At 49.7% G+C, this 23,368-nt stretch overlaps 1 protein-coding gene across 2 annotated transcripts in view; it reads right to left on the bottom strand.

The window, feature by feature from the left end:
- Window positions 1-23,042, bottom strand: part of RPH3AL (rabphilin 3A like (without C2 domains)) — a 120,060-nt gene extending 97,018 nt beyond the window's left edge. The window contains exon 1 of one of the 2 annotated variants that reach the window (XM_059997983.1): window positions 22,610-23,042. The gene's annotated coding sequence lies outside the window, so the exon portion shown is untranslated. The remainder of the gene's footprint in view (window positions 1-22,609) is intronic. The other variant, XM_059997984.1, reaches the window with a different exon arrangement.
- Between the last annotated feature and the right edge of the window lie 326 nt (window positions 23,043-23,368).

The following is a 23,368-nucleotide window of genomic DNA, read 5'->3' as shown; positions in this document are numbered from 1 at the left end:
AATTCCAACAGATTCCTACCCGCTGAGTTGCAGGAGGGATGCAGGGATAGCAGGCGGGGGACTGGAGAAGGATCCTGGGGTGGGAGGTTGGTCGCTGCTCCAACCTGGTGGGGGGATCTGAGTCCCCACCCCAGCCTGGTCCCCGGGGCAGGGAGGAGGAGGCATCCTGGGTCCCCCCCCTTCTCGCTTCTGGAGCTTTGAGGAAGATGAGCCCACGGAGCCCAACACCTCAGAGAGGTGCAGGGAGATGAGAGAGACGTCCCCTGCCGGGGCCTGGGGCCTTGGGCACTGGTGGCAGGGTCTTCGAGGACGGTAAGCTCGCGGCTGAGCATGTCCACAGCCGTGGCTCCGAGCAAGAACTCACGCCCCGTCCAGGGACTGAGGGGCCTGCCCCGGGCTGTGGCTGGCACCTCAGAAGGCACAGCTGTCCCTCGCCCACGCGGAGCGATCTCGGGACAGGTGGGGGGAGGGGAAGGGCAGCTTGGGGAAACATGTCTTAGGAAACCGCCGACAGAGCCAGCTTAGGTTCCCCAAACCTCTGCAGTCTGAGCTGGCTGCCAGCTCCTCGGCCACCAGCCGGCCCCTGTCCCCGGCTTCCCGCACCCCCTCTTCTGCCAAGCTGCGTGCTCACAACCACCCAACACACCTCCTGGGCTCTGCTCCGCCTCCGGCCGGGGCCTCGAGAAGGAGCAGGGCAGGAGGTGCCCTTCCCAAGGTCCAGGCCCTCTTAAGAGCTGGGTCCTTCAGACTTCCAAAGGGCAGTGCCTGTGAGCTGAATACGGACCGCACCCTCGTACTGACACACTTCGATCTGTCCTGGACAAAAATCAGATGATGAGGTGGCTTCCCTGGTGGCACAGTGGGTAAGACTCTGCACTCCCAATGCAGGGGGCCGGGGTTCAATCCCTGGTCAGGGAACTAGATCCCACATGCATGCTGCAACTAAGAGTTCGCATGCCACAACAGAGGAGCTGGCAAGCCGCAACTAAGACCCGGAGCGACCAAATAAAGAAATTTAAAAAAAAAGAATGGGATTTTTGCATAAGAGAAGTATAGATCCAACTTGGAAAAAAAAATCAAATGATGAGGGACCAAAACAGGGGCTTAAAGAAGGTAAGTAAAAAGCAGGAAGGCGAACCCACACATTCACAAGTGGAAATGGCCCAGAGCCTGGAGGGGAACAGAGGCAGCCGGGTCTGCAGGCGGAGGGCTGCACGGGGGCTCTGGCCTTGCTCTAAACGAGGGGAGGAGCAGCACCTGGGCCCGGCCTGTCTCGGAGGTCCTTCCAGCTGTGAGGGAAGAGGCTGAAGGATGGGGGTGTGTGTGTGTGTGCACGTGTTCGTGGGCTCCCTGGGGGGCCTGCATCCTCTCTCCATCCCTGCACAGGGCTGGCTACAAAGTAGGTGTTTAGTGAATAAACTGCAGTGGAGCTGATTTCCTCAGACAAATGGCCTTTCCCAGACAAGCAGGAACTCAGACAACAAGCCAGACACGCTCGGAGCAGGGCTGGGCTCTCACTATGCCTTGTGGCGTGGTCACTCCCAGGCAGTCTGTTCCTCAGGACTCCCCACGTGGTAGTGAGCGCCCAGGCGCTCTGTCTGAGCCACCTCCCTGCAGAGGGGCCCACCAGGGCCTCCGGGTGCCGCCTGCACCCCGCTGGGCGAGACAAGCTGAGCAGCACCCTCGCCAGCGCTTCTAAACCCTGCAGCACAAGGGCTCAGGGGACCCGTGGGGGGACAGAATCACAGCTTGCCCGGTGCTGGTTTCCTGAGAAGATTCCTAGGGGGTAGAGGTTTGTGAGCCCCAGGAAACTTCCAAGGCAGATCTATGAAAGCGAACCTTCTTACAGGGAGATCAACTCTCTGCTCCTTAAAGCCAAAAGCGTGTCACCCTGGCGTTAGCCGCGGCAGGCAAATGACGGAGTCACAGCCGACTCCACTGGACAAGTCAAAATGCAAGCTCCCGGGGCCTCCCTGGTGGCGCAGCGGTTGAGAGTCCGCCTGCCGATGCAGGGGACGCGGGTTCGTGCCCCGGTCCGGGAAGATCCCACATGCCGTGGAGCGGCTGGGCCCGTGAGCCGTGGCCGCTGGGCCTGCGCGTCCAGAGCCTGTGCTCCGCGGCGGAGGGGCCGCAGCAGTGAGAGGCCCGTGTAAAGCAAAAAAAAAAAAAAAAAAAAAAAAAAAAAAATGCAAGCTCCTGTGGGCTCTCCCGGGCACGGCCGAACATGCACCCTAAACGCACTCAGCACCCACCCCCAGATGAAGACTCACCGTCTTCGTGGAAGATCTTCCCATGGTTCCTAGGTGTCTGTACACAGATTTTGAATAAAATTGGGTTCTCACTACACACGCTGTTTGCTCTGCTTTCTTATCATACCGCACTTTCTCACCTTATTAAAAGTCCTCAAAAACATGATTCTTAATTGCAACTTCGTATTCTGGATATATTTCATCATTTGCCTCCTGGGGGAGGCACACAGATTGTTTCCAATTTTATTCTATTATCTTCAGCCCTAAAATGGATATCCTGGGAGATAAATCTTTGTGCCCACTTCTGATTATTTCCTTAGGATAAATTCCCCAAAGGGAAAGGAAGTGTATCTTTTTTTGAACTGCACCTCCAAAGAGCATCTAGAATCATTCACTACAAAAAGTTCTGCTGCAGGCAGCTGTGTCCTGTCCGCCTCATGTGGACTTTTGTATTTTCAAACTCAGAACTCAGAGATGGAAGAATCTGTCTGTAAATCTCCAACAAGTTGCTTTTAATAATGTGTACAGTCCTAATCACTAAAAAAAAAAAAAAAAAAAAAAGACCACTTCTCTGCAAACATTCAAGTCTACTTAAAAGAAGGCTTCTCCCTCTTAATGGACTTTGTGGGCTCAGAATCTGGTGAAGCCACACCGGCCTGAGAGCCCGGTGACCCGGCGGTCAGGTAACACCTCGCCAGCCGAGTTCTCTCTACAGAGGGCTGGGGTCTCCACCTCCACACAGGCCCTCAGAGAAGACGAAATGAAAACACGAGCCTGTAAACTCCAAAGAACAGCTCACATCATTACTAACCCAGGAAAACACTGCCGTTTGACCCAACCTTCCAAATGTTACAGTCTCTTTAACACAGCCTGGAAAACGTTCCTAGCCTGCAGCTGTCTCTGAGATGTACCAGATTCTGAAAAAGATACCGGAGGGCAAAACAACCTGCCCCTCGAGAGGATCACACGAGAGGATCACACCTACCCACGGAGGCTCTGCCCTGCCTACAGGACCACAAGGACAAAGGTAACTACCAAGCAAGGACAGCTCCTCATCGCCCGCACCCTCTCCTGGTGGGGTTCTCTTTTCACCTTCAGACCCTGGTGTTTTCACCTCCTTGGTTTTATTTCAGGGAAACTTTCACTGGTACATACAACTGAGCCATGTGTGACGCCCCAGGCTGGGATGTGAATGGAAGAGCGTTCATGGAGCCGTAGGGTCTGACCTTGTGGGAAGAGCAGAGATGATACAGGGAGAGCAGCAAGAAAGAGGCAGGGGGGATGGAAGGGCTGAAAGGAGCCGCAGGGTCTAGGAGGGGACACCACGTGCAAAGGCAAACACAAGTCACCAACAAGTGTAGGACGCCAGGTCCAAACAGCCACTGAGAGAGAACAAAAGTGCATCTTTCCACACAGGCGCAGGTGGGTCTTCTGGGAGTGGCTGAACCAGGATGAAGGAGACATGAGGCCCAGGCAAGAGCAGCAGCCATCCCACAGACTCAGAAGCAATAAAGAAATGTCATAAGCCACCCAGTTAGGGAATGGATGTTACGTGGCATTACCATGGCAATAGATAGCTGATACAAATGGCATTTGGTAGACAAAATCCCAACCCTGGTCTCAATATCCTGCTGCGTCCAACCTCCCAGAGCTATTTAGAGTTTGATCTGCAAACTGTGAGCAGTGGAAAAGCCAAAAGGCCAGATGAGGGAGGCAAAACAGGAGGCACAAGAAGCAAGTAAAACCCATTCTGCTCCCCACCCACGTGCCAGAGGATAAGCTCAGAGGAGAGGGGTCTGGGGGAGGGCCCGGGAGCCATCTCGGGTGGCCTGTACAGGGCTGGAAAAGGGGTGTCATCCCAGTGCCAAATTTGAGCCGATGCCTGGAGAGTCATGCAGGAAAGGAGCTGGAGCCTGCATCAGCCTCTGGAAAGAACACTGTGATCCTTTAGTCATGCCTGCCCTGGGTGTGGGAGGGGATGGTGGCTGCCCATTCACTGCTGCTGCTGGGTTTGCCATTTGGACAACCAACTGTGCCTGGGCAGGGGCGGCAGGGTGGGGGGTGGTCAGGGGGAGGAAATGAGGGTCTAAAGGAGGGAGGAAAAGCAGGGACGAATGTAAAAGCATTATGGCCACGCAGCCCGTGCTTCCCGAGGCCTCAAAGACACCGTCTAAGAGCCTGCAGTTCTACACCCAGGGTATTAATATTCCAGGGAACCCTTAGCAACAGACCCTGACATCTGCTCCATTACTATGATTCGGGAAACATGATAATAGCAGCAAGATACGGTGAGTGGAGACATCAGTGTTTCCTCCACCTGTCACGCTGCACTCGGAGGATGAAAGATTCAGACAGGAAGCATCGAAGGCCTGTCTGAAATCCGAGGGAACCTCTCTTGGGCTAATTATGCACGAAGCAAGGCTGGAGAGGATTCAGGAGATGAGACAGGAGTCCCGGGGAAGCTACTGCCTGACAAACGTCCCTAGGAGTCACCCTATCAGCGGGCACCGTGCCAGATGTGCTTCCTTGGGTGACTTCTCTCCCCCTCCCCATTCGATTCTCCCCCTATCTTTGCCCAGACTTTGGCAAAAGCTTCCCGGTTGGCCTTTGGACCTCCTGAGGCTCACCTCACCCCCTTCACTTGTAGCCAGAGAGATCATCCTTAAAGTGTAGGTCAGACCATGCCATTCCCTTGCTCTAAACCTTCGATGGCTCCCCAGTGCCGAAGGGAAAAACCCAAGCTGCGCGAAGGCCGTCCATGATCTGGCCCAAACCATCCTTCCGGCCTCACCTGCCACGACATCCCTCCGCAGGGTCTCCACTCTCATCGCTGGGAGCCTGGATGTGTTCCGGCTGCTCGGCTCTGTTTCTGGAAGTTCTCCCGTGACCCGCCTTCCCTGTACACTGTCTACCTGCAGAGGCCCAGCACCGACCCTCTGGGGATTCTCCTCCCCACCGAACCCCAACTCGGAATGGACCCCCTTTGTCTCCCCTCAGCATTTCACTCCACTCTGTGTCCCAGAGCAGGTGGGTCTTTACTTCTGTTAACCCCACGAAGAAGGCAGCTCTCAGGACACAGGATGCAGGTCCGTCTTTACAGAATGAACACTGACCTTCGAGAGTTTACCACAGCCCATGGAATAAGGCCCAGCGTCCCTAGACTAGAATTAAAGGCTGGGCACTGTGACCTCCCCCCGCCCCTTAATCTTCCTCCCAGCCACACGCAGGCCCCTGCACTGAGCAGGTCTCACCTATCCTGCCTCAGGCCCACTCTGCAAAGCAGTTTATACCAGCTAAAACTGTGGGAAGGGACTTCCCTGGTGGTACAGTGGGTAAGGCTCCACACTCCCAACGCAGGGGGCCCGGGTTTGATCCCTGCTCAGGGAATTAAGATCCCGCCTGCATGCCACAACTAAAGATCCTGCATGCCGCAACTAAGACCCGACACAGCCAAATAAATAAATACATATTAAAAAAAAAAAAGTTGGAAATCCCCAAAGGGCTCTAACTCTTGAATGGTCAACAGTAGCCCATCCGGCACAATGTCACAGTCAATGTTAAAAATGACAAATGATCTGGAAAAGGGTTTACAGCAAGAGTAAGTGCAAGACGTGTAGACCACATCATCGACACACAATATAACAGTCATGGGCCCACGAGGAAAATGCAGAGTTTGTGTGTCAGAGAGCAGGGTTTGGGCTTACAGGTGAATTTACTTCTGGAGCATTTTTCTAAGGGTGACTTAGGAAGAGTCAGACAAGTGAGGGCACCCTACCTGTCCTCATGGCCCACTCAGGTTCCTCCTCTCGGGTGGGGCTCTCTAAGACCCCTCAGCCCTAGCTCAGATTCCTGCAGCCTTTCCTGTCTGTGCTCTGCAAAAAGCAGTCCATCTTAGACGCCCCAGGGCACATCCCCACTGAGGCACAGGGCCGAGTGGGCTGCTGGCCTCAGAAAGACAAGTGGCACTGCTTTTGTCTTCGTTGCCCTCATTCATTCATTCAACAAACAAGCTCTGAGTGTTGACTCTGCACCAGGCACGTGCCACACCTCAGCCGACTGCAGGGCGAGCCGGGACAGCTCCCTGTACCCCCTAGAAGGCCCCACAAGGTGCACAGCTAGGAGCCCCACATACCGCTGCAGGGGTCTTCTCCCCGGAAAAGTAAATCCTCACCCCAAATGCCCACTCCAGTGGACCCAAATCCCTGCCCGTCTCTTTGTCTCACTGAAACTGTTTTCTCATTTCCAGGCTGCAACAGTACTTGCAGCCTCCAACCGAAGTGAGATGCAAAGCATCCCACTTCTTACCCCTCTCACTTCAGGTGCCAGCCCTCCGATTTTAACAGCCGCAAGCTCTGCCTACGTGTCCCCAGAGGCACAGCTCACTTCTGTCATTTCTAAAAGGCCTGAAACAGAGCAGGTGGAGGTCCCAGATCAAGACGATCACAGAGTTGATGGCGGCCAGCTCCAGGGCAACCAGACTCCTCAGGCAGGACTCACCCTTGAACACACGGGGAGGAGGGAAGTCTCGTAGGCTGGCTGCCGCGCCCAAAGCAGTGCTCCAGTCCCCGCTGGACCACGTGGTATTAGTCTCCGACAGCCGCTGTAACCAGGTGCCACGAGCTGGGAGGCTTACAACAGTCTTAGAGCCTGGAAGTCCAAAACGGAGATGTGGGCAAAGCCAAGCTCTCTCTGCAGGATCCAGAGAAGAATCTGTCTAGAGAAGCATCTCCCTTAGCTTCTGCTGTCTGCTGGCAATGCTGGGTGCTCCTTGGCTCACGGCTGCTTTGCGCCAGTCTCTGTCTTCATCTTCACATGGCATTCTTCCCTCTGTGTCTCCACGTGGCCGTCTCCCTGTGTTTCTATCATGTTGGATTAAGACCAAAGGAGATTCCGATATGACCTCATCTTAACTAATTACATCGGCAATGCCCCCATTTCCAAATAAGGTCACATTCTGAGGTTCTGGGCATTAGGACTTCAACATGTCCCCCTTCAACATGTCCCCTACACATAGGTGTTTAAGCTGGTCTAAAATGCCCCCTGGAGTTCCTGGGGTCCTCAGGACCAGGAGAGAGGTTTACATCTAAAACAGGGAGTTGTCATGGTTGATGCAAAAAGTGGATTCAGGAAAACAATCTCCATTGGTCATTGCTTGTCTTGGGAGTTCTTAACAAGGGAGCCATGAACTTGGATGGGAACAAACTGTATCTTCATTTTCATTAACCTATAACTGAAATTACCTATTTCCTTTCATTATAAATATAGGCGACACACCACAGTCATTCTAAAAGTACCTGTGTCTTAGTCATTGGTAGAAACACAGATATTTTCATACCACAATACTGACCTGCAGACACCTCGAAATATTATTCATGCTCACCACTACTTTAAAATTACAATAGTTATTAGACCTACTGCAAGGCTGTTTACTTAATGATTCAAAAAAGAAGCACAGGGACTTCCCTGGTGGTCCAGCGGGTAAGACTACACGCTCCCAATCAGGGGGCCCGGGTTCAATCCCTGGTCAGGGAACTAGATCCCACATGCATGCTGCAACTAAGAGTCCGCATGCCACAACTCAGAAGTCCGCAATGCCGCAACTATGAGCCTGCATGTTGCCACTAAAGGATCCCGCATGCCGCAACTAAGACCTGGTCCAGCCCAAATAAATAAATAAATAAAATAAAATAAGTACATAGGTTACTGTATCAAAAGCTTGTTTTTTTTAAAAAAAATTCTGATAATGATAAGTCAATATAATTGGCATCCTCTGTAATCCTGTTTGTGCATTTAGAGCCATTATTCTGAGAAACATTCCATAGCATTCACCAGACTGTCAAAAAAGAAGTCTATGGCGGGCTTCCCTGGTGGCGCAATGGTTAAGAATCCGCCTACCAATTCAGGGAACACGGGTTTGAGCCCTGGTCCAGGAAGATCCCACATGCCGTGGAGCAACAAAGCCCATGCACCACAACTACTGAGCCCATGTGTCATAACTACTGAAGCCTGCCCGCCTAGAGCTCCGTGCTCCGCAACAAGAGGAGCCACCGCGATGAGAAGCCCACACACCGCAACGAAGAGTAGCCCCCGCTCACTGCAACTAGAGAAAGCCCGAGTGCAGCAACGAAGACCCAATGCAGCCAAAGATAAATAAATATTTTTTTAAAAAATTAAAAAAAAAAGTTGATGGCACAAAAAATAAAGAACAGGAGATGGAATTGAAACTCAGCTCATAGGTTACCAGAATAAAATCGAGCCTTCAGGGTGAGCAGGTGTCCGTGGCTCGGGGGACTCTGCTCAGAAAATGCCCAAGTCGTCCATCCCAGGGGCTGCCAGGCACCTGGCTTGGGGTGCACACCGAGGGGTGTGAAGGCTATCTGTCTTTTCACGCAGAAATATAAGCCTGTTTCCACCTTAGCAATTTGTGTGGAAAGTCCCAAGCAAACAGAGTTTTTGCAAAGGAAATCTGATTTCAGCTCACACCTGACAGCTGCTTATTGGAGGAGCCCAAGAGAAACCTCTCCATGAAGCAGAGAAGCCTCTGGAAGGAAAAGAGGCCCACCCCTTCTCACCCAAGCCTCAGGTGTGACGACAGGGTAGTCCTCCGTGTGCTCAGGTCCCGGGAGCAGCGGCCTCTGACAGCCCTGCCAGGATACCAGCTCTAGGTGGCTCTTCTCAGGCTCTGCCAGGTCCTTCAGCCCACTTCTTCCGCCTACTTCCCCGGAGCCGGGGCGGGGACCCTGGCCCTGGCTGTTTGCATAAAGCCAGGAGGCAAGGCAACCCCTGCTGACCTCGCTGCTATCTGTGGCCAGCTGTCCTCTCTCGTTCATGGAAACAAAAACAGGCGGTTCCCTGTTCCAGCTCCAAGGTTAAGTACGTGCTGCCCAGGTGCCAGCTGTCAACTTCTCTGCACACGCCCTGTTCCTCTGGCAGAGGTGAAGACCCCAAAGAACTGGGGGTGCCCATCACGAACGACCACAGTGAGGACTGCCAAAGACTCAAGCCAGGCGGAGGGCCATCTGAGAGTGAGAGCGGGGACCACCCCCAGAATGTGGCTTGGTACAGAGAAGGTGAGTGGGGAAGAGGCCAAACAGGACCACCGGCATTTTGCAGGTAGTTTTGGAGGCTTGTAGAAGGAGGCCGCAAATCAAAATTCGCTGCACATGCTCAGCCTGGCCCTGAGCTGCCTAACTGGGAAGGGAAGGCAGCCGACTTCACAGGGCACTGCCTACCTGCCAGGTGCTGGCCACAGGCTGACCGAGTGAAACTCATCACAACCCCAAGGGGATGGCATGAGAAGAGGCTCGAGACCTGATGCTCGAGAGGTGCCGCCACTCGCTCAAGGCCACGCAGCTGGCTCCTGGTACTTTCTGTCACCCTCTCTGCCCCCAAGGAGCCCTGGCTGCAGCGTGTGGCACCTCATGAAAGCAATCAGCCAGGGCGCATTCCCCAAGCCTCTCCCATGCTCCCAGCACTCAGGAATGTGCCAGGAATTCACAGAAACCGAGACCTGCAGGAACTGGACGAAGAGGAGTTCTGAGAAGGCTCAGTTACCTGGGCTGGAGCAGAGCTAGAGGTACCGCAGAGGATGCAGGCTGGCGTGGGTTTCCCAGAGCAGGCAGCCAGTGGCTGGGATTAGAGGTGCGAGGCCCGGGAGATGGGCAGCAGGTACTCAAGCGCTGCTGTGCCCCACCTATGCCCACAGGGCAGGGCGGCTTGAAGCCACAGGTCTCTGACAGCCCCTTGTTCCCCACCATTCCCACTGCCTGACCCAGGAGCTCACGCAGAGCTCAGTCACCCTACGATCCTAAGCGGTTCCCCTGCATCCTAGCTACCCCCCAACCCCGACCCAGCCTTCCCCACCACCAGAGGGGCCCTGCAAAGGCCCGGCTCTGCTCAGACACTTCCAAATCAAGCCCAATGTCCTCACTTGGGAGTGCACAGCCATCCACAGGCTCTACGCCACCTTGCCAAATTTATCTGCAGACAAACAGAAACACTTGGCATCATATCCTGTAACTAAGCCCAGGCCTCCTCCAGGCAGCCTCCCTGCTGCTCCCCAGTCCACACCCATTGCCCCAGCCTGAAGCAATGACTCCCTCCTCGGCATCTCCACGAACACTTTTTTTTTTTTTTTTTTTGCGGTAAGCAGGCCTCTCTCACTGTTGTGGCCTCTCCCGTTGTGGAGCACAGGCTCCGGACGCGCAGGCCCAGCGGCCATGGCTCACGGGCCCAGCCGCTCCGCGGCATGTGGGATCTTCCCGGACCGGGGCACGAACCCATGTCCCCTGCATCAGCAGGCGGACTCTCAACCACTGCGCCACCAGGGAAGCCCCTCCACAAACACTTTTTACCTCTTCCCAGCACTTCCCAGTTTTGGGTGGTTTACGAAAGCGTCTGACCTCACCTTCTGGACCAAACACTCCCTGAGAGCAGGACGCACCTCGTGCCCAGATGACACTCAAAACACGTGCACCAGAATAGAACTGAGAGTCCAGAACTAATCCCATACATCTGTGATCAACTGAGTTTTCAACAAGAGTGTCAAGACCACTCAGGGAAGAAAGAAGAGTCTTTTCCACAAACGGTGCTATGAAAACTGGGTAGCCACATGCAAGAGAATGAACTTAGACCCTTACATCACACCATTTACAAAATGGACTCTAAATGGATCAAAGAGCTAGTAAGAGCTACAACTATAAAGTAAGAGCTACAACTATAAAGTAAGAGCTAAAACTGTAAAGTAAGAGCTAAAACTATAAAGCGCTTAGAAGTTAATAGAGGGGCAAATCTTCACGACCTCAGACTTGGCAGTGGGTTCTTAGATATGAGAATGCAAACCCAAACCACAATGGGATACCCCTTCACACACCAAAAGCATAAGCAACAGAAGAAAAAAAGTAAAGTGGATGTCATCGACATTCAAAAATTTTGTGCACCAAAGAACCAATGCTAATCCTAAATGTTTTCCTGAACATACGTCTCTTTCAATATTTTCATGGTATATTTATAGAAAAATATTAAAAGAACAAAGGCTCACCATACACACCTTTTATTCAATTTCATAAACAGCAGAATTATTATTGCTTTCCATCTCTTACTTCCTATAACTTCCCTACTTCTGTAAACCTGATTCAAATTATTGTCCTGATTTTTATAGCTCGGGTCTGTCTCAGGTGTTTGAGAGATAAATACAAATGTCTATTAATAAACGTTGCCCGTCAAGATTTTGAACAAAATGGGTGGCTTCGTTGCCGGTACTTTGCTACCCAGGCCCATACGGCCAGCACAGCTCACCTTTCTCTCATGGGTGTGAATCTTTAAAGTTGAGTATGTGACTACGTAACCCTGGAAGGTAAGGATGCTAAAACAGCTGCCACTCTGGTCTTGGAAATGTTTTCACCCCTCAAAATGTGTTCACTTGTGCAACAAAAGATATGTATAAGTATGTTTGTAGTTAAATTGTCCTTAATGCACCCAAACAGGAATCGTTTCAAATGGCCACGTAGAGTGCACTAGAAATGACTCATAAAATGGAAAAAAAAGAAGGTGAAAAGATAACTCAGAACAGAAAAAAAATATTTGCAAATCACATATCTGATAAAGGGCTAGTATCCAGAAAATATAAAGAACTCCTACAGCTCAACAATAAAAAGACAACTCGGTTAAAAAATGGGTAAAGGACTTGAATAGACATTTCTCCAAAGGAGATACACACATGCCTAAAAGCACGTGAACAGACCATCAAGCCCAAACCACAGTGAGATACCACTTCACGTCCACTAAGACGGCTATACTTTTTTTTTGTTTTTGCGGTACGCGGGCCTCTCACTGTTGTGGCCTCTCCCGTCGCGGAGCACAGGCTCTGGACGCGCAGGCTCAGCGGCCATGGCTCACGGGCCCAGCCGCTCCGCGGCATGTGGGATCTTCCCGGACCGGGGCACGAACCCGTGTCCCCTGCATCGGCAGGCGGACTCTCAAGCACTGCGCCACCTGGGAAGCCCCTATACTTTTAAGAATGGAAAATAACATGTGTTAGCAAGGATGTAGAGAAATGGGAACCCTCATTCACTGCTGGTGTGAACGTAAAGTGGTGTCGCCACTGTGGAACACAGTTCGACAGTTCCTCAAAAATTTAAATATAGAATTACAACACGACCCGGCAATTCTAATCGTAGGTATAGACCCAAAAGAACTGAAAACAGGTTTTCAAACAAAAACTTGTACTGAAATGTTCATAGCAGCACTATTCACACTAGCCAAAAGGTAGAAACAACCCAAATGTCCATCAACTGGTGAACAGATAAACAAAATGCGGTGTAACCAACAATGGAATATTATTTGGCCATAAAAAAGTGCTGATTCATGCTACAACATCTATGAAGCTCAAATACATTACACTAAAAGAAGCTGGCTGCAAAAGACAACACAGCACATGACTCCATTTATATGAAATGTCTAGCATAGGCGAATCTGTAGAGACAGAAAATAGATTAGCAGTTGCCTAGGGCTTCATGGGGAGGAAGACAGGTAATAGCTAAAGGATACGGGGTTTCTCTTTGTGGAGATGAAAATGTTCTAAAACTGGCTGTGGTGATGTCTGCTCCCATCTGCGAATATACCAAACCCACCCAATTGTATACTTTACACGGGTAACCTCTGTGGTATGTGAACTATACCTCAATAAAGCTGTTAAAAAACAAAGCGTGGGGCACAGTGAAGAATGAATCGGGGGTCTGGACAGGGCAACCAGCTACACAGCCTCCAGGGGACAAGGAACTGGCCACTTACATTTTACCGTCACCCTCCGGTGGCCTGGGGACAGATGAACTGCAAATTAACCTCAATAATAAAAAACAACAGATGGTGCATTTGTGAAAACACTGCGGGAGAGGGGCAGGGGAGAGAAAGAGAGAGAGAAAGCAAACATGGTCAAATGCTAAGAGTGACTGAATCTAGGTGGAGGGATTTCTTTATACTGTTTGTCCAGCTTTTCTGTAAGGGTTGCAAACTTTCACAGTGAAACTTCCATAATGAGCTCTCAAAGGCTAAAGGTGGAACACTTTGCACAACAAAAAAAATAACAGTAGTATTGGATTATAACCCATAAGATAAAATAAATATCTGTGAGTCTATATGATACAAATAATTGAATAAATATATAAATTAATAGGGAAAGGGGCCAACTCTCTCTTACAGAAGGGCACCAATGAATAAATACAGGCACCCCTCGTTTCGTTGCGCTTCACTTTATTGCGCTTTGCAGATACCGCGTTTCTTAACAAATTGAAGGTGTGTGGCAACCCGGCATCTAGCACGTCTATCGGGGCCATTTTTCCAACAGCATTTGCTCACTGTGTGTCTCTGTGCTCCATTTCGGTGATTCTCACAATATTTCAAACTGTTTCATTATTATGATATCTGTTATGGTGATCTGTGATCTGTGACCTTTGATGTTACTACTGCAAAAAGATTACAACTTGCTGAAGGCTCGGGTGATAGTTTGCTTCTTTTAGCAATAAAGTATTTTTTAATTGAGGTAGGTACATTGTTTTTTTTTTAAGACAAAATGCTATTGCACACTTAACAGACTACAGTATCATGTAAACATAACTTTCATGTGTACTGGGAAACCAGAAAATGTGTGACTCACTTTATTGCGACATTTGCTTTATCCCAGTGGTCTGGAACTGAACCTGCAATATATCTGCAGTCTGTCTTGGACAGAAGGAATGAAGGGACAGAAGAATCAGCATTAAAACACCCCAGTAATAACCGTTGCAGGCCAGATCCATGGATGGACACTAAGATGAGTAAGCAAAAGTGTGGGGAGAAACAGGACACTTACATAGTCTCAAGGTATCTCTCTTGGATATTTATTAATTACAAAATAAAAAAAACAGTAACTTTACAGGGCAGAAAGCTGGCAGACACGACCTTAACCAAGTGATCAAGACTAATATCACCAGGGATAAGATATACGGACATCACGTCCCTCCTGAAACAAATGTACTGAGAAAGACATAACATCGTTTGGGTGGTATTCTTGCCCGAAATGCTAACTGCAGTCTAATCATGAGAAAATACCAGACGAATCCAAACAGAGGAACATACTATAAAACAACTGACCAGGACTCTACAGAAACATGAAGGTCATGAACGATAGGAAAAACTGAGAACGGTTATATTCTTATAAGAGATGTTAACAGGGCAGGTAGGGTGAGGGGTATGCAGGAACTCTCTGAACCATTCTTGCAACTTTCATGGAAGCCTAAAATAATTCCAAAATAAAAAGCTTTAAAAAGTTTTCATAATTAAAAAGCAGCAGTTTTGATGCCAGGTGTCTGTTGTCTGGAATCACATATACCAAGCAATACACGATGTGCTGTGGCCTCACAGGACGGTGCCAACTGGGGTAACATCCCCTCCCTGCCCAAAGCAGAAGCTGAGGCCCACCCGGGGAAGGTGAGAGGGGACTGAAGGGGTGACTGTGAGGGCCCCCACTTCCCCGCAGGGGATCTAGGCTGGAGGGAGCAGGGGTTGGTGGAGGAAGGGGTGAGAGTATCTGCCAAGGTCTTTGCTTATTTCTGAGACAAAGGATGACTCCACAAAAGGGAAAGAGGACGTCACCTAGAATTTCACACACGTGGCCTTCTTTGTGTGTGACAATTTGTATGACTTTTATTGTTTGAAATTATTGCACTTGCAGTATTTCTATACTTTCAGATGGCCTGGATTAAATACTAGACATTTTTAACTAAATAACTTTGCAATCTACTTACTAACTGTTTTCACTAGTTTTGCTTTAACAGTGAGTAGGGTCATCCACGACCCTTTACCTCCCCTATTAATCTGGTTAATGAAGACCATATTGTCTGATTACCACTGTCTACGTTATGAATGTGTTCTCCTCATGGAGAATTTACAGTGTGTTCACTGACCCACCAGCCAGAGACGACACTGAACTGGGGTCCAGACAAGGAAAACAGAAGTGTGATAAAATGTTAATAGTAGAATCTAAAGTGGTGGGCATACAGGTGTACACTGCAAACTTCTTTCAACTTCGCTTTATATTTTAAATTTTTCATAATAAACCAGTGTTAAAAAAAAGTAAGGGCTTCCCTGGTGGCGCAGCGGTTGGGAGTCTGCCTGCCGATGCAGGGGACACGGGTTCGTGCCCCGGTCCGGGAAGATCCCACATGCCGCGGAGCGGCTGGGCCCGTGAGCCATGGCCGCTGAGCCTGCGCGTCCGGAGCCTGTGCTCCGCAACGGGAGAGGCCACAACAGTGAGAGGCCCGCGTACAGCCAAAAAAAAAAAAAAAAAAGTAAAATTACAAATGAGTATTTTGGGCATACAAACTGTAAACCCAGATTCACAGCCTCAGTGGGAGGATGCGCCTAGGAGGCTCCATTTGCAGAAACATACGTGCACACCTGTTCCTTCTCCCCGCAGGCATCTGCAGGCAACAGGGCTGTGTCTGAAGGAAGGAGAAGCAGTGGGACGTCCCTGTCATGGCCAAGGCTGGAGGCCTGTAGACACAGTCTCCACATAAACACATTCAGCTCCTTGGGTTCAAACCAAGTCAGAAAATGGGTAGCAGCCACAGGTTTCGTTAGCTCTGAATGAATTTGGCAATGGAGGCCGGGCTGACCAAGCAGGTCCCAACCTGGTCACGGACCCTACGTGGCCCTGCCAATGGCTGATGAATTCTGTTCTTCTGCCAAAAAATAAACGGAGGTGGTTCCTTCTGAGTCTGTTCCTTGGGGCAGGTATCTGGGATCTACATTCTCGCTCTGTGTGAATTAGTAGCTCAGTGACCTTGGGCGGCTTCCTTCAGTTCTCTAAGCCTCGGCTGCCTCACCTGTAAAATGAGTAGCAGCCTCCCAGTCTGCTGGGAAGAATAAATTAGGTCAATGCTTCTGAATCGGGGTGATTTTGTTCCTCCACGAGACATGTGGCAGTGTCTGGAGACATCTTGGAGGCAGGGGTGCCACTGGCTACAACCCAGTGGGTAGAGGCCAGGATGCTGCTAAACATCGTACAATGCACAGCACAGCCCCCAACAACGTAAAATTATCCAGCTGAAAACGTCAAAGCGCCAAGCTAGAAAAACCCTGATTTAAATGGTACAGGTAACCCACCTAGCACAGGACCTGTAACACTGTGCGCTCTCGGTGCAGGGCTGCAATCATCATCATCATCACCACCACCACCACCATCACCATCATCACCATCATCACCATCATCACCATCATCACTGTTATCGTCATCATCGTCACCACCATCATCATCATCATCACCACCACCACCATCAGTATTATTAGCCTGGAACTCCCAGTACCCAGCAGAGCACAGGTAGGGAGCATCAATGACAGCGTTTTACTAAACTGAAAAAACAGGTCATTCCTTTGAGCTAAGGACATTCCAAAATGTCCCTTCAATCCCCTAAGCCAGTGGTCCCCAACCTTTTTGGCACCAGGGATCGGTTTCATGGAAGACAATTTTTCCATGGACCGGGGGTGGGGTGATGGTTTCGGGATGATTCAAGCACATTATATTTATTGTGCAGTTTATTTCTATTATTATACATCAGCTCCACCTCAGATCATCAGGCATTAGATCCTGGAGGTTGAGGACCCCTGCCCTAAGCTCACCTGAGGGAACTGAAGCATGTAGGAGCTGTGAGATGGGTAAGGGGAGTGGCGGTGCCCTGGGGAAAGGGTCCGAGCAGATGATGGCAATACCACCCGACATCCTTATTTAACGTTGAATGTGTGTGAGTTCTGTTCTAAGCATTTGACGTGTATTAATTCATTTTACTCTCTGAGTGACCAAGGAGGTCAGTTCGTAACAGGATAACATATTATAATAATGTTCTATTATTACTCTCCACTATGATCATAACCACTGAACTGCTGTTTCCCTGATGGGAGGGAGCAGTGGCTTTGCAGAGTTCACCCTCTGCCTGTGGCCAGTCCTGCCGCTTGCCTGACTGCTCTGCAAAGAACCTTAGAAGGCACGGTCCTGTCTCCCAGCAGCCTGCAGGGAATGTGGATGGTTTCCGAGCCTTCCATTCAGTACTGTGGGAAATGCCCAGACAAGGTCATTTCTGGGCAGGGCAGATGCCTGGTGAGCAGAATGCGTGTCGACTGGGAAGAGAAGCCAGCATGAGGGGAAAGGCCATGTGGCTTTCTGGAGAGGGGTGGGGGACATGTTGGTGAGGCCACCTCAGAAATCAACTCCAAGGCCCATCTCTAAAGGAGCCAGGAGCCGGCCAGTCTAGAGCCACTGCTGGGAGCACCCCACCAACCTGGTCATTTTCCTGCCTGTCTCCCTCTTCCTCACTGCCACCAGCAGGATCCCTACTGGGCCTAGGGTTCATCCTCAGACAAGTCAAAATGGGTAGTAGCTGGGGTGCCTACACTTATAGCCAGCCTTGGAGAAGCAGGAGCCCAGGGGACATGGTGGATAGAAGGAGCGACCAAGAAGAGATGAGTGGAACACATCTGGGGCTCCCGATAGGGAAATGAGAGGAAGCTGGGGAAGGGCTGAGGCTGAGAAGTGGGTACCTGCTGGGACATGGCAGGCTCCCCACATGCACCCCCCCCAACTGTTCACTGTAAGCACAAATGGAATTCTAGTGGGTTCTGGGGTCTCAAAGACTAGGACACAAGGGAAACCCAAAATGTCACATAGGAGAAGCAAAAAGTATGTCTGCTAATTATCTATGAGAAGACCCCCCGTTTACTGAGCATTTACTATATGTCAAGCTGGGTGCCAAGTGCTTTATAGAATCACCTTCATTTTTCACAGCAGGTTTTAACAGCTCCATTTCACAGGGGAGCAAACTGAGGCTCAGGGAGGTGAATGATGTACCCAAAGCCATAGGAAGTGAGTTAGTAGGTGACAACGCCCAGGATTTGAACTCCAAGCTCAAGCTCTTAATTTCAAGGGTATCCCAACTTCCTGGCACTAAACAGAACTATGTGTGTTTGGGGGCCTTGTCCCATGCCAGTCACCCCCACTTACCCACACAATCTTTCCTTATCCCTTCAGCTAAGTCAGAGACAATGAACAAGATTCTAAACAGGGAAAACACTATTTTTCAAAAAATAAGAAAACAAACAACCCAGTTAAAAATGGGCAAGAGACCTGAACAGAGACCTCACCAAAGAAGATATACAGATGGCAAATAAGCATAAAGATGCTCAACGTCATATGTCATTAAGGAACTGCAAATTAAGATAGCAATGAAATACCACTACAAGCCTATTACGTGGCCGAAGTCCAGAACACTAACACCACCAAATGCTGACAAGGGTGCGGAGCAACGGGAACGCTCATTCATTGCAAAATGGTCCAGCTACTGTGGAAGGCAGTACCTTACAAAACGAAACATACTCTTACCATATGATCCAGCAATTACATTCCTTGGTGTTTACCCAGAGGACTGAAAACCTACATACACACATACAGACACACACACACACACACACACACACACAATGGCACACTAATACTTATGCCAGTTTTATTCATCATTGCCAAAACTTGGAAGCAACCAAGATGTCCTTCAGTAGGTGACTGGATAAATAAACTGTGGTATATCCAGACAAGGGAATAAAATTCAGCAATAAAAATCAGCCGCCAAAAAGAAATTAATAAATAAGAAAATGAGCTACCAAACCATGAAAAGACATGGAAGAACCTTAAATGCATATTGCTAAACGAAAGAAGCAATCCATACATACATACTGTAAGACATTCTAAAAAAGACAAAATTACGGCGGCAGCAAAAAGATCAGAGGTTCGGGGGAGAGAGGGAAGGATGAATAGGTGGGGCGCAGGGGATTTTTAGGGCAGTGAAACTATTATTCTGTATGATGCTGTCATGCTGGATACGTGTCATTATACATTTGTCAAAACCCACAGAACGTACAACACCAATAGTGACCCCTTACTGAAATCTATGGGCTTTAGTTAATAATAATGTATCGCTATCAGCTCATCACCTGTAACAAATGTATCACATCAATGCAAGATGTTAATAATGAGAAATTGGGGTAAGGAGGGGGTACATGGGAACTCTGTACATTTCAATTTTTTTCTGTAAACGTAAAACTTTTTTTTAAAGTCAAAGGCTACCAATACAATGGAAAAAAAAATTTTTTTAATTTTCTTCTACAGAGAAAAAGAAATATTGCCCTCATCTTCATCCATGGGAAAGAATCTTGAGATATTAATATTATTACAGTTAGATTTGTATAACGTGTCATACCTTTCAAATTGTTTTTGTGTTGATTAACAATTTGATCTCATCCCGTCTGCAAACAAGGTAAGTGCACGCTGTTCGAGCCTTTAGTCCACAAACGTCTTGTCTGTCCACATCACGTGGCCCTCACGGGTGGGAGACACAGCCTAGTGCTGAAGATGGATAGGTCTTCATTGCATGTATCACAATTTGAATGTGTGCATCTATTTCTTTGTTTACTTGTTAATCTCTGGAGAGGGGCCACCTCTGTTTTGTTGGCTGTGAATACCCAGTGTGGACTATACATGAGCGAGATGAATTCTGAATGAATCAGACAATGGCTCTGACAGACGCTGGAATTGCACAAAGAACAGCAGGAGCAAAGAGCAGTCTCAGGATTTCTCTCTGTGGCAATCCCAGAGGGCTTCCAAGTGGAGGAGAGTCTGGCAGAGAGCTGAAAGGAAAACGTAAGGCCTTGGCAGGCATTAGGCAGGCACTCCAGGAAGAGAGACATCCTGGTAGAACCGCTGGAAAGGAAGAAGCCTGTCTGAATGTTAGAGCTGGAAACTAACTCAGAGAATGGCTAGTTAAGGTCATAGGGAATTAGGACACAGCTTTTGGGCAGTAATTTAGGGCAGGTGAGATCATAGACCTGGGGCCTCCTTGGAGCCAGGGGAAACAACAAGGTGCACCTTTATTCTCAAGCTTTCACCTAAGTAAGGCTAACAACGGAGGAAAAAGAACACAGATTTCCCCTTCTCTCTACATGCACATCCCCTGACATCCAGGGACGGGGAGTGTGGCCAGAAACAGGCAGGCCAAAGGCACAATGTCTCCAAGGTCAAATTTTCCCATCCTAAGCCATATGTATTAATTATTTTAAAATCAAAACAATGCTTCTCCCCGACTCTGATATCCTCCCAAAAATGTCTCGCAGTAAAACCGATGTTCAGGATTGCAACTCTAGTTTTCTGTCTCACAGCAGTGAGAGCAGGTAACGCTTACACAGCACCTTAGCTATATCATAACTCATGCAATCCCTGCAACAACACTGGTGGACGCCAGCACCCCTATTTTACAGACACAGCCCAGCACACTGCATGGAGCAGCCCCACGCCAGACAGGGGGGCACAGACAGTGAATCTCTCTCCCAGGTGGCGTATCTGGCCCACAGTCTCATTCTTACAATGACACAAGTGTGTGAGTTTGGAATCAGGCGCTGCAGTGAACCGACTGTATAGTTTGGGACACGTCCTATTTCCCCACACCCTGCTTCGTTCTCCGTACAATGCAGGTTTTGTCCAGGGTGAAAACAGTAAAAGTTCCAAACACAGTGCCTGGCACCCAGTAGGCCTTCAAAGGGAAGAAAAACGAAAACAACCCTGTTTTTTTTTTAAACCAAGCCTGTCTCTGAACTCCTGGGGAAATTCTCTGCACTAGAAGGAAAAAAAATGGGAGAACTAAACAAACAACAACAATCTGTAACCCAGATGACCACGGGCCCAGCTGATGAATGAAATCTTGGCCCAGGGCAGGAATCAGCGCTCTGACCCAGAGAGGAGCTTCCTTCAGCCGACCCCACCCGCTTCCCCCAGAACATTCTACACTCAGCCAGGAGACCCCAGGAACAGGCCACTGGGCCCAGCCCGGAGAGGCACGCACCTCCCTTCCAGGCCTCTATGCACAACCTCTGAGCCGCACCCCTGCCCGGCTCCCACTGCTTCCCTACAGAGAGACCTCTGCCCCAGACCTGCCTCTCTCCAACGTCTCTAGGCAGCCAGCCAGAGCCCGCTGGAGACAGGCCGGGGGGCTGAGCCACTGGTCCTCAGCCACGGCTCCAGTTTGGCCACTTTACGCTCTCTTTCCTTAGGCCCCTGCCTGGACCTCCTGCCTCCAGTCCTGGTACCCACAACAGATAAACGAGTCTCTTCAGATAGTCATGAAGCACTCCCCACCTCAAGCACCTTCAATGGCTCCCACTTCTCCCTGAATCCAGTTTGGAGTCTGTATCCTGGGATTCGAGACCCTCCACGATACAGCCCAAACCCACCCTCCAGTCCCGACACGACTCATACGTCACAACTAAAATGGATGATACCAAGATTCGCACACACGCACTTGCACACTTGCCAGTTCCGATGCACCCTCTCCCGCCTCCACCTAGCTGGATCCTACCCCTCCCCCACCCCTGCTTACTCCTCCAGGAGCCCTTTCCTCTCCAAGCCTGTGAATTTCTCCAGCACGCTCTTCCCACACCTCAGGCGTTCCCATGCCACCTGCCATCCGTACTACTCTTTACTTAACATTTTCCTTTAAATCAACACACTCTTTTACTTAAATTTATTTTCAAAGGAAACTTTATATCTCCACCATAAACAGCAAACCGTATCATTTGCTATAAATAGAAGGGAACTTTAAAAAGTTACGTTCTAATGCACATGAAAATACATAGTCATTAAAATGTTTTAAGTGCTCGTCTGTAGAATATACTTAATATTACTGGATAATATACTTAAAAATCCTCTCACACTCTAAGAAACGCCGCCTTGGCATTTCTTTATTTTTGCCTCCTTCTGGCCCTTGGTTTTTCTGGTCCTGTCCCACAGTTTTCTGAGGACTTGTCACAGTCTTATCCTAATTGACCCCAAACAACAGCATTTGGGGGGCTGCAGCCCCTCTTCCAGTGCCTACACACAGCGTGACGTGCGATAAAAATATTTAACGAAAGTTCCATTTGCTCAGTTATAGTCTCTTTCTCCACCTGGCCCTGGGCCGATTCGCCTCTCAACTTTCCAAAATACACATCCCCTCCTCCAGCCACCCCTAAACCCAGCCCTGTCCACTGGGGTCTCTCAGAGGATGGTACAGCGAGTGTGGCAACTGTCAGGGAGGGGCTGGGGGGCTCCCCCCATTCTCCGACCCCTGCCACCTCTTCCTGGGAAGCAGCAGGCCCTGGGGTAACCCGGAAAAACAAGTCAACCATTAACGACACTCTCCCAGCACAGACACACCCTTCCCGAGTGTTAGCAAAGTTCTGGGAAAACTCCTGGCTCCAGAAAATACAAAATCTTCCCGTCACCTCGTTGCCAAAGACCCCGAAACACCTACCGGGAACCGAGGGGACCTGGCCTGGGCCTGGCCCTGCTGGCACCCCAGGCAGAGGAGGTCCGGCTCCCGCCCACCACGTGTTGCCAGGGGCGACCCTGATGAAGAGGAATCACTGGGACTTAAGTCAATAAGCGGCAGCTGCGGGTAGGCCCAGCTGGAGCCAAACCAAGGCCTGGATTCTCCTCGGTGGACGGTGGAGGGAAGCCCAGCTGAAGCCCGCCCTCGGCCAATCACGGGTGACCAAGTCCCCCTAATGACATTTTCTAAAACTGAACAGATAAGGGACACTCTCTATTAGCGGGAGGCCTCCCTTGGGAACGTTTGCATTCTTTTTGTTTTTTTTCTTTTTTTAAAGTCTTGCCACTTTTACGTAAAAGTTTTAAGGATTTTGCTGTTGTTATTTTATCTATTTTTTGGTTATCATTTTATTTTATTTTTTGTTGTTGTTTCTAAAAAGGGCACATTTTATGGAAAGGTGTCAAAGCCATTCATTCCAGGCAGTGGTCATACGTGAGGTGTCAGCTTCTCATGACTTCCTGAAACTTCAGCTGCTGGGGGCGAGGCAACCACCTGGGTGTAGCTCCCCAGGAAGAAGGTTTACCGAGGCCCAGACAATGTGACGAATGCCGCAAATGGAGTGGCCTCCCACATGCAGCTCGAGGAGGACAAGGGTCATGAAGGGACAGCCTGACACCTGCCTGCAGGGAGAAGGAAGGTGACAAGGATCCCCTTCTTGCCCTTTTCATAGTGCGAACAAGC

Source organism: Delphinus delphis, chromosome 19 (genome assembly GCF_949987515.2).
Source record: "Delphinus delphis chromosome 19, mDelDel1.2, whole genome shotgun sequence".
NCBI lineage: Eukaryota > Metazoa > Chordata > Mammalia > Artiodactyla > Delphinidae > Delphinus > Delphinus delphis.
The sequence above is the reverse complement of the archived record's forward strand: the minus strand, read 5'-3'. Positions and strand labels throughout refer to the sequence as shown.